This window comes from Neofelis nebulosa, chromosome 5 (genome assembly GCF_028018385.1).
Source record: "Neofelis nebulosa isolate mNeoNeb1 chromosome 5, mNeoNeb1.pri, whole genome shotgun sequence".
NCBI lineage: Eukaryota > Metazoa > Chordata > Mammalia > Carnivora > Felidae > Neofelis > Neofelis nebulosa.
In genome coordinates this window covers 22,427,269-22,439,419 of record NC_080786.1, presented here as the reverse complement: position 1 = coordinate 22,439,419, position 12,151 = coordinate 22,427,269, and positions in this window count along the sequence as shown.

Here is a 12,151-nt window from a genome sequence, read left to right as displayed (position 1 = left end):
GGGGGGTTGCCTGGGTGACTCAGTTGGTTAAGCGACTGACTTAGGCTCAGGTCATGATCTCACGATTTGTGAGTTCGAGCCCCGCATTGGGCTCTTTGCTGACAGCTCGGAGCCTGGAGCTTTGGATTCTGTGTTGCCTTCACTCTCTACCCATCCCCTGCTTGCACTCTGTCTCTCTGTCTCTGAAAAATAACTAAACATTAAAAAAAAGAAAAAAAATCTTAGGAAATTTGGGGGAAAATCAATTATCTGTCTTCAATCATAAGTAAGTTCTACACTACAAATGAAAAAGGAAAATGGGAAAATAAAAAATGTTATCTTCCTTCTCTTTTATACATGTTTCATACATCATTACAGGGGTTATATTATTAATTTAATTCAACTCAATTTAATTCCATGGGAGTATCACTGAAGGATAAGCATTCTCAGTGTTGGAAGTCACCTCTAAGTCCTAATTACTTCTGGATTTTATCTATAGACTAGACATTGGAATCATCTATCCCATCTCATCACACCACACTGGTTCCATACACTCAAGTTTGGGGCTAAAGTTTTTTTTAAGTTTATTTATTTATTTTGAGAGAGAGAAAGACAGAGAGAGAGCAGGAGGGGCAGAGAGAGAGGAGAGAGAGAGAGATAATCCCAAGCAGGCTCCACACTGTCAGCACAAAGCCCAATGTGGGGCTCGAATGTGAGATCATGACCTGTACCAAAACCAAGAGTCTGTTGTTTAACCAGCTGAGCCACCCAGGCACCTCTGGGGCTAGAGTTTTGAAAGGCCTCTCCTCTACTCTTTCTTGAAGCAGAGAGCACAGTGAAACCACTGGGGTCTTTGGCCTTCCAATCTTTGGCTTTCCTGTGCTTGCTGCTGCATTACTTTATCTTTGCCTTCATGTTCATTTGGTGTTATCCCTGTGTATGTATCTACCCCTGTGTCCAAATATACCCTCCCTTTTTTAGATGTTTATTTGGTTTTGAAGGAGAGGGCACATGTGCAAGCAGGGAAGGGGCAGAGACACAGGAAGACAGAGGATCCCAAATGGTCTGCACTGATAGCAGAGAGCCCAATGCAGGGCTCGAACTCACAAGCCATGAGATCATGACCTGACCTAAAGTCTGCACCCAGGTGCCCCAAATTTTCCCTTTTTATAAGGACATCAGTCATATTGGATTGGGGTCCACCCTACCGACCTTACATTAACTTAATCATCTGCAAAGAGCTTATTTTCAAAAAAGGTCACATTCACAGGTACTGGTGGTTAATATTGCAACATCATTTTATACAATTCAACCCACAATAGTAGGGGACATCAGATTAGCAAAAGGTCAAGTAAAGTCTTTGCTTGGATCAGTAACAATCCTCCCATACTTACGGTTCAGTTGGATGGTACCAAGTTAGGAATTAGACCAAGCTAGATATTACTGATAGGTTTTAATCCTGCATCTTCAGTAAGGGGTAAATAGAAATCCCTTCTTTAATTTTAAATATTCTTCAATTTTTTTATTTTAATTAATAAGCCAGTGAAAACTTTCTTTCTAGATTAAATAATTACATACACTTTTTCTTAAGAAATTAGAAGAGAAGGCCTGTTGGTTTTCCCTACCTCAACCATCTTCCCAGACATCATTCATTGAGGATTATAGTCAGAAAAACAATTCCTTGCCAGTCTCAGTCAAATTAAAAGGAAGTAATAGCAAACACAATGATATCATTTCTATTTTTAAACATCTCATAGGAATACTCAAGACAACATCATAGTAATTATATGACTTTCACTGGCTGATCAAACATTTTATCACACTCTGCATTCATTCACACATATACATACAGGCAAGTTTGTGCACATACACACACACACACACACACTCATTCAATTGGTGTAGTCAACCTAAATTAAGTGGAAAAAGTCTTACCCACCTGTAGTTTTCATGCCAGTTAAAGGTAATAATCATGGAAACTCTCAAAGATACTCATTCTCTCTGCTTATGTTTAATGCTTTTCTTTTGGCATGAATTCTTTCATGCAAATACTTTCATCTATGCCTTCATTTCCAAAGTTTCACCTCATTAGACTCCAGTATTTAATAGGACTTAGGTTTTAGTGGTTGTGCAAGCAAACGGTTATAGAATAATAACTGAATAAATGAATGGACATGAGATCAGTTTTGCCGAAGAATGTGATTTTCAGCAACATCATCAATTCCAGTTATTTCCTGTGATAGCACAGATTTCTAAGGCCCTTTATTATTAATATACTCTTGATGAAATGAACTGATACTTAAAAAAATATATGTTATGTTTTAGACTAAATTTATAAATCTTTCTACTAGGTTTACACATAATATATTATATGGACTATTCTGCCATCAAATTCAATTCTATATTGAAATACTTCTCATTGGCCTGAAATCATAAAAACTCTTATCTCTACATGGTTAAATGAAATGGATTAGGCCATTTACTGAGTTTCCAGTAAATCCAGCTCTAGCACCAGTAAACCCAGCAGATCATTGGGTACTGGAAAAAAAGCAGTCTTCGTTCCAAAGTTTCTTCTCTATTGTACAGAAAGATTGGCAGCCCCAGTCGCATCACCCAGAGGCCACACTGAGTCTGGAATTTCAAGTGCAGTCAGAGTGGCTGTGTCTCTGGTGGTTGGAAATGGTCATTGACATTCAGACAGATCGTCACCTTTTTAGCATTTCTTTTCTCTTCTTTATTCTTTACCTTCAATATGATTGTCATTGCTCAAAGGAACTAGGAAAACAAGAAGGATAAAGAATGACAATGTGGTAGCAAGAAGGAGGGCTGAGCAATCAGAGCGTGACTACATACTGTCAGAAAAGTTATAACAGTTATCTTCCAGAATTATTTCCTGTGTATACCAAATTGATTGTCATGTCATTTAGTAGAAGCTTTATTTATTTTTATTATTTTTTTCTCAAGCTGCTACCTGGGCCCCGTATTTCATATTCATCATATAACTTAGAGATACTTTCATTTGTCAGGAATAATACAAGGAACGGAAGAAGAGTAAAGATTCAGAGGCAAAGAAAAAAAGTGGAAAACAAACTCAGGATTCAGAGAATTCTGACAATGCAAACCAACACAGAGGAGCGTGTGGGGGTGGCTGGGAGGATAAATGCTGGACCCAATTTGAGACAAAATCTCCTCCTGTGCTGAGAGTCGAAACTCTATCTGTCAAAATTATATTACTGAAATGAGATAAATGCCTTCGTAAACAGGATGGAAGTGGTTCATATGAATGAGGAATGTGAGGCAGAGAATGGTGTGCAGAATCCTGGTCGGCGTCCACTGCCTTCAGGATGATGTCATGGCACAATAAAATGTATTGTGATGCCGTTTCAATTGGATTAAGGAGTCTAGAGTGAGTTCAGAGCTCCCTCTAGGCCCACTGCTTTTGTCTGTAACACAGGCCTAGATGTTATGAAAATTGAAATGCTAGAGATGTCATGTTGGAGGTGAGCATCAAAGACTTCTGGGGATTATATTAGCATTGGTGGGCGGACATATCCCTTTGGGGTGGCAATGACAAGGCTATAGCAATGAAGGAAGAAGCCCTTTGATACACAGCTCTTCTAAGGCCTCTCTATATGTCCCTGAATCTCAGCCAGACTCTGGTACTTGTGGACACTAGGGCTCAATATCCATGGAGAAACCTTCCTGGGATGAGATTCTCACTTGTTCCCATATAATACAGCCTAGACAAAAAGACACCTACCTGGTGATTCCAGGTGCCGATCAAATATGCTATAGAGAACACTGAAACATGGCCACTACCTTCTTCGCATCATGTGAACTTCTTGGCTAAACTGGACATGGCCTACATATTCCATTTATTGGGATCCAAATTTAATTTGGATTAAATTAAAACCAAAGTTTTAATTTAGATTAAAATTAATTTAGATTAAAGAAAACCAGTTTTCTTGTGGTTCTATCATAGTTGCTACAGAAATACTCAAACCAAAGGTCCACGTAAGGATAAATTTATCAAGTAATCCTAGCAGGAGATCTGCATTATAAGCTCTTAGATGTGGGCTTTGAATATGGTAGCCAGGTAGATATACTAATGACTCTCCTTCCATCACAAATTATACTTTGTTGGTCCCACTACCCTGCAAACCTACAGAAACGGTTCCTGCCTGGGGAACAATGGAATTGCAGGATAAGCCCTAGTCTAGACCAGCAGATCTTCACTAGCAGACTGGGTGGATTTCCCCATGGTGAAGGATGTGTCTTTTAAACCATGCAACCTGCCTCACCACACATTGCACAAGTGTTCCCTTCTCATATTTGCCATCACTTGCAATGACCTACTTGACAGATGCCGACAGAAAGGGGGAACAGATACATGCATGAGTATTTTTTTGTTTCTCTCTCTAAGACAGGAACCTGACACATCTTCATGTTCCTGCAACTGAACCACACATCTCTGGATGTCCTTCCTAAGAGATGTGGGCAGGTCCCTATCCTAGCTCCTGGCTAGCTTCTCAAATGCTTGTCAGTCTGGAAAACTTAAAGGCTAACAGTAATAGCAGTTAACATAATACTGTAAGATAATAAAAACAATAATAAATGTTATTGAAATCTTACAATGTTTTAAGTACCGTGCCAAGTGCTTTACACATATTATCTTTCTTGTTCTCAAAAAATTCTATGAAGCAGGTACTATTGTAATCTCAGGAATAGGAGATGTAGAGAGGTGAAATAACTTCTTGATGTCACACATCTAGCATGCAGTAGAAAGGAATAGAAATTCAGTTCTGTAAGACACCAAAGCTCATACTTCTAAACATGCTCAGGAAACACATGCACACACTTTACACATATGCACATACATATACACATATAATATACAAATGAGAAAGTTTATTTTCTGAAAACAGGTTTTGGGAGGCTCTATAATTATCCATTCTCTCCTTCTCCCTTACCAACCCAAAGTCTGATTTTCTTGCGGTGTCAATTTTTCCAACCCAAAATTTTGGTTTCCCAGCCATTCCTGCAACCCTGGGTAATCCTGTGACCCAGTTCTGGCCAATGAGACATAATTGGAAATGTGGTACAAAGTTCATGTTGAGTTTTCTCTCTCCTGATAGAGGTGCTGCCTCTTTTTTCTGCTCCCATTTTGGTTCAGGCTAGGATATAGACTTGATGTTTGAGGGTGCAGACACCATCCAGAGACCATGAGAAGGCGATCCACATGCAAAGGCTGGTAGAGTGCGAAGGTGGAAGAAGCATGAGACCCTCATGGCATCAGAGTCCCACTGAATGATTTCTGGACTCTGTGTGAAGAGAATAATCCATTATTTAAGCCATCATTTGATGGTTTTCTTCTCCTTTCAGCAGAGTGTAGTGCTAATTGATATAAATATTAGTGAATACATATCTCAAAGCTCAAATTTTGTGAATTGAAAATTCTTTGTTCCTAAGTCTTGTTGTAATGAGGTCATCCTTAGCAGTGGGCATTTATACACTGCAGCAATATATCTCCCACACTTCAAAACATTTATATACGCCTGTTATCATGGATAAAACATCCACATAATTATACACACACACACACACACACACACACACACAACTATGTCTCAAGCACATAACAGCTTTGGTGCTGCAACCTGATTAGTTAAACTAAATTATGGGAGGAGGGGGGTGCGTTTTGTGATAGCTCCTGCTGCTCTGCAGCCAATTTGCACATTTTCCTAGAATTATTTTAGATGTTATTATCACCCAAACACCTGCTGCTATGTAGACAGGAAAACAAGCCAAAACCAAGTGAGGAGGCAAAACACACTAAATTAAAAACAAATGTGTACACTCCCTAAGTACAGAATACAAATAATAGCCTTCAAATTTGAGGGCCAGAATGCCTGGTTACTAACCAGTCTCTAAGCTAATGTAAATGCCCAACCCAGATAGGGAGGAAAATGATCTGGATAATCTACATTTGTTTATTTCTTCTTTCACTCTGTGTTTCTTGTAGAATGGGAAAAAAAACTTTTCAAAAGATACAATCTATCTCCTTTACTTTTTTTTTTTTTCCAGCAAACTCTGCTGTTACTTAACTTACATCAATATTTTTGCCCAAAACAGGTTTTGGGCTTCTTTGCTCAAAAATCACACAGATACAAAATAGTAGGTAGTAAGGAATAAATGTTCATATTAAATATAACTTTTTATGATTTGAACATTGAAAACTATTGATTTTTTTTGAGCTCTGATGACTTAGTAAAAAGGAGAAGGGAATTGGGAGAACAACTCAGACCTTCTAAAATGGATAATTTAAGGCTGATTCTTAGAATAAATATTGCATTTCCAGAGCACTTTCTTACTCCCAAGACTGTCCCCTGAATAGATTTCCTCTTCACTTCCTCCTTAACTGAGTTTTAGAGAAAGGCACTAAAGGAAGAAGGAATCAAAATCCAAACTTCAATTTCTTGATGACAACCCTTTGTATAGTGATAATTCATCACTGTTCCAAAGTGGAGTTGATGCCTGGTTATCATGAGAAAGGCCATTAGGAAAGAGACCACACCATTTTCTCAAGGGTCACACACAGCTGTTCTGGAGATGTATATTGTATATGACATGCACTTGGGGAGGAGAAAGTCAATGGGACACAGGGAGGTGGTGATGGGACTTTGTGAAAGCTAACAGTTTTTAGCAGCTGCCTGCTTCAAGAACAAGGAGAAATCTAAAGAGGATATTTATAGAAAGATTTCTGTATTGAATAAAAATGCTTGTTCTGCCCCTGGAACCCCAGCAATAATGATTACCACTATTTTTTAAAGCCTCTAGTCATCACTCCTCATCAGGGAAATACAAATCAAAACCACACTGAGATATCACCTCACGCCAGTCAGAGTGGCTAAAATGAACAAATCAGGAGACTATAGATGCTGGAGAGGATGTGGAGAAACGGGAACCCTCTTGCACTGTTGGTGGGAATGCAAACTGGTGCAGGTGCTCTGGAAAACAGTGTGGAGGTTCCTCAAAAAACTAAAAATAGATCTACCCTATGACCCAGCAGTAGCACTGCTAGGAACTTCCCCAAGGGATACAGGAGCGCTGATGCATAGGGGCACTTGTACCCCAATGTTTATAGCAGCACTTTCAACAATAGCCAAATTATGGAAAGAGCCTAAATGTCCATCAACTGATGAATGGATAAAGAAGTTGTGGTTTATATACACAATGGAGTACTACTTGGCAATGAGAAAGAATGAAATATGGCCTTTTGTAGCAACGTGGATGGAACTGGAGAGTGTTATGCTAAGTGAAATAAGTCATAGAGAGAAAGACAGATACCATATGTTTTCACTCTTATGTGCATCCTGAGAAACTTAACAGAAGACCATGAGGGAGGGGAAGGAAAAAAAAAAAAGAGGTTAGAGTGGGAGAGACCCAAACCATAAGAGACTCTTAAAAACTGAGAACAGGGGCGCCTGGGTAGCTTGGTCGGTTGAGCGTTCGACTTCGGCTCAGGTCACGATCTCACGGACTGTGAGTTCAGGCCCCGCGTCGGGCTCTGTGCTGACAGCTCGGAGCCTGGAGCCTGTTTCAGATTCTGTGTCTCCCTCTCTCTCTGCTCCTCCCCTGTTCATGCTCTCTCTCTGTCTCAAAAATAAATAAACGTTAAAAAAAAAAAACAAAACTGAGAACAAACTGAGGGTTGATGTGGGGTGGGAGGGAGAGGAAAGTGGGTGATGGGCATTGAGGAGGGCACCTGTTGGGATGAGCACTGGGTGTTGTATGGAAATCAATTTGACAATAAATTTCATATTAAAAAAATAAATAAAATAAAATAGAATAGAATAACATAAAATACTGTGCACTATTATTGCTCCACAGTATTTAAGTTTTGATACCAGAAATTTAAAAAAAAAATGTTGTAGGATAATAAACAGCCCCTTGATCCCTACTTCCTTTTTGCCCTAATGTAATTTTCTCCCCCTGAGTGTGGGCTGAACCTAGTGACTCTGTAGTTAGTAGAATATGGCCAACGCAACCTGACATCATTGTCTAAGGTGGATTACAAAACGACTGTGGCCTCCGTCTTGGGAAGCCTCTCTCACTCTTTTGCTACCTTGCTCTGAATGAAGCCTCTGCCATGTTGTGAACTGCTCTCTGGTGAGGCCAACATGGTAAGGAATTAAGGTCTTCATTCAACATCTAGGGGAGACCAGATGACTGCAAACAGCCACGTGAGAAAGCTTGGAAGCTGATTCTCTTCCAGGTCAGCCAGAGATGACTGTTGCTTCAGCTGACACCTGACTGCAGCTTAAAGACAGGTGCTGAGGCAGAGGCACCCAGATAAGTTACACCTGGTTCCAAGCCAATGGAAATTGTGAGACAGTAAATGCTGTTTTAAGCTGCCAAACTTTGGGATGAGTTGTCATGCAGCATTTGATAAGTAATGTGGTTGTCATGACTGTAACACCTCAAATGCTGAAAAATACTACATGCTAGATAATAATAACAGAGTTTAAACTTTGAGGTTAATTATAAATTTAAGACTATTGATTAGGACTTCCACTTCATTGGCCAGTTTCTCTCCACTTTAGAAAGTATACCCCACAAGGTATCAAATAGTAGAGATTCAGGTCAAGCAGCCAAGGAGAAATGTCTCATCTTTGGTTCCTATGTCTAAACTTCGACAGTGTGCTCTTCACCGGGACTGTGGAACATGGCTTATGGAATCAGAGAAGCATGGATCAAGTCCAAATCCAAGTGATTTATACATAACCAGTGGTATACAGTAGCTGGCTCCAAGGGGCTTGGTAGATTCTATGGTGTACACTCCTTCCCATCTCCACAATCTATGTAGTGAAGTTGATAGCTAAAAATTGGCTATGGTGGGAGTATTTACCCCAACAAAATTAGCAAATACTACAAAACAGACTTTTCCCCAACGAGTCAACTATTAAACATCTACCAACACATCATTGTTTATAACCAAGAACCACCAATTATCACAGACCCAAGGAGCCACCTTGATTCTATTTCTGGCAAAGTCAATCAAGGCTAAGAAAAAGATGATGATCATGGCTGCCCTCAGGGCAGAAAATAAAATGGATTGTTGAGTTGGGATTGGAAACATCAATGCAGACTTGGGGAGCCTACACTGACACGAGTATACCTCAGCCCCTTGAATTTGGATTCATAAGTGCAAGGTCATAGTAACTACTATTATCATCACGATTAAACAGGTACAGAAACTGTCCAGGACCACAGAATTAGTGAGGGTGGGGCCTACAGTTGAACCCAGATCTGTGTGGCACCATAGCATAATAACAATATGCTACTGACTCCCACTCTGCTTTGATATTTTAAATCTTAGTAACAATTGTAGATCAATGGAAAATAAGAAGTGGTTAAGGTGAAAGACTAATTAAAAAAACTGGGAGTAGGGGTGCCTCAGTGGCTCAGTTAAAGCATCTAACTCTTGATTTCAGCTCAGGTCATGATCTCATGGTTCATGATTTCAAGCCTTGCTTCAGGCTCTGTGCTGACAGTGTGGAGTCTGCTTGGGATTCTCTCTCTCTCTCTCTCTCTCTCTCTCTAAATAAATAAATAAATAAAACTTTTTTAGAAAACTGGGAATATATCTGGGGATAATATGATACAAAAATAAAGAATTTCATTCTAGATATTTTATAAAAACACAACATAATGCCCACTGCACAGGAAGGAAGCTTTGCTCAAATAACCCGACACAACATGTCTAATGTCTTTGGGTTTCCATGTTCTCAAACTGAGAATGGGACACAATGTGTGGAGCTATCTTTTTAGTCTTCAGAATCTGACTTATGTTTTCTAGGGTTCATAGTTCACATTATTTGAAAGCCTCACTAGTGAATTTACATGAGATGAAACGCACGAGCTAAACAAATATAAAACTAATTTTTTTAAAAATCAAATAGTCCAGGAGTGCCTAGGTGGCTTAGTTGGTTGATCATCCAACTCTTGATTTTGGCTCAGGTCATGACCCCAGGGTCATGGGATTGAGTCCTGCGTTCAGCTCTGCGCTAAGTGTAGAGCCTGCTTGATTGATATTCTCTCTTTCTTTCTCTCTCTCTCTCTCTCTCTCTCTCTCCCCCACTACCCTTCTCCCCCACTCATGCTCTCTCTTTCTCTCACTCTCTAAAATTAAAAAAATAACAATCGCCAAATTATGGAAAGAGCCTAAATGTCCATCAACTGATGAATGGATAAAGAAATTGTGGTTTATATACACAATGGAATACTATGTGGCAATGAGAAAGAATGAAATATGGCCTTTTGTAGCAACGTGGATGGAACTGGAGAGTGTGATGCTAAGTGAAATAAGCCATACAGAGAAAGACAGATACCATATGGTTTCACTCTTATGTGGATCCTGAGAAACGTAACAGATACCCATGGGGGAGGGGAAGGGAAAAAAAAAAAAAAAAAGAGGTTAGAGTGGGAGAGAGCCAAAGCATAAGAGACTGTTAAAAACTGAGAACAAACTGAGGGTTGATGGGGGGTGGGAGGGAGGGCAGGGTGGGTGATGGGTATTGAGGAGGGCACCTTTTGGGATGAGCACTGGGTGTTGTATGGAAACCAATTTGACAGTAAATTTCATATATTAAAAAATAAAATATATATATATATATATATTAATATATATAATAGAAAATTAAATAGTCTAGAAAAAAATTTAAAGCCATATGACAGGCAAATATTAAGTGACCTGAAGGTCAGACTAACCTAAAGGAAAAGTAAAATGCAGAAAAGAAATCAGATGATATTTGGTCTTTTGTTTACATTAGAACTATGGATTAAGCAGAATTCTCTAATTGCAACCTTAATGACAAGAGGAACACACAGAACACACAAACATGAATCAAGCTTTCCAGGGAGAGTGGTATGAAAAAGTGTGAGGCTTGGACAACTTGCTAAAGAGATAAAGGTGAAGACAGAAGATCCAGATGCTATATTTGTACAACAAACACTAGAGATCCCATAAGCAGCCTTCTCATGTACCACAAAATTTATAAAGGAGATTACAGGAAAAAAGAGTATTTGCTAAAAAAAAAAAAAAAAAAAAAAAAAAAAGAAGAAGAAGAAGAAAGAAAATTAAATATCACAGGAAGAAACCAAAAAACAAAATGAGGAAACCCTCATCCAATCAGATAAAACATAGGAGTGATGCCTTGCTTTCTGTTGGGCCACTACAGATCTTAGTAAGAGGTCAGAAAACCTCTTTGGTTTTCTGTGTGCAAACCTGTTCCAGGAGCTAGATAATCTGTACAACTTTAACATCCTTTCACAAGTGTATTCTTGGCTGAACATCTCATTAGATTTTTTTCTTTTCTTTTTTTTTTAAATTTATTTATTTAAATTCTGGGGCACCTGGGTGGCTCAGTTGGTTAAAGGTCCAACTCTTCGGCTCAGGTCATGATCTTACAGTTCGTGGTTTCAAGCCCCACATCAGGCTCTGTGCTGACAGCATGGAGCCTCCTTGGAATGCTGTCTCCCTCTCTCTCTGCCCCTCCCCTTCTCTCTCTCTCTCTCTCAAAATAAAAATAAACACTTTTAAAAAATTTTATTTACTTAAATTCAAGTTAGTTAACATACAGTGTAGTATTGGTTTCAGGAGTAGAACACAGTGATTCATCACTTACATATAACACCCGGTATTCATCCCAACAATTGCCCTCCTAATAATGCCCATCATCCACATAGCCCATCTCCCCACCCACCTTCCCTCCAGCAACCCTCAGCTTGTTCTCTGCATTTAAAAGTCTCTTACGGTTTGCTTCCTTCTCTGTTTTCATCTTATTTTTCCTTCCCTTCCCCTATGTTCATCTGTTGTGTTTCTTAAATTCCACATACGAGCAAAATCATATGGTATTTGTCTTTCTCTGACTGACTTCTTTCACTTAGCATAATACACCCTAGTTCCATCTGCTTTGTTGCAAATGGCAGGATTTATTTCTTGCTAGATTCTTCCCAATACCACAGCTTTAGACTCAGGCAAAATATCAAAAGGTTATATGCTGGGGGCCTTCTGAGAGCATTGAAGAGGGAGTTTATATCATTCCATAGCATATTTAAAAGATATGATACCTTTGTTAGACATCGTTAAGAACAACAAGCATCTTATATT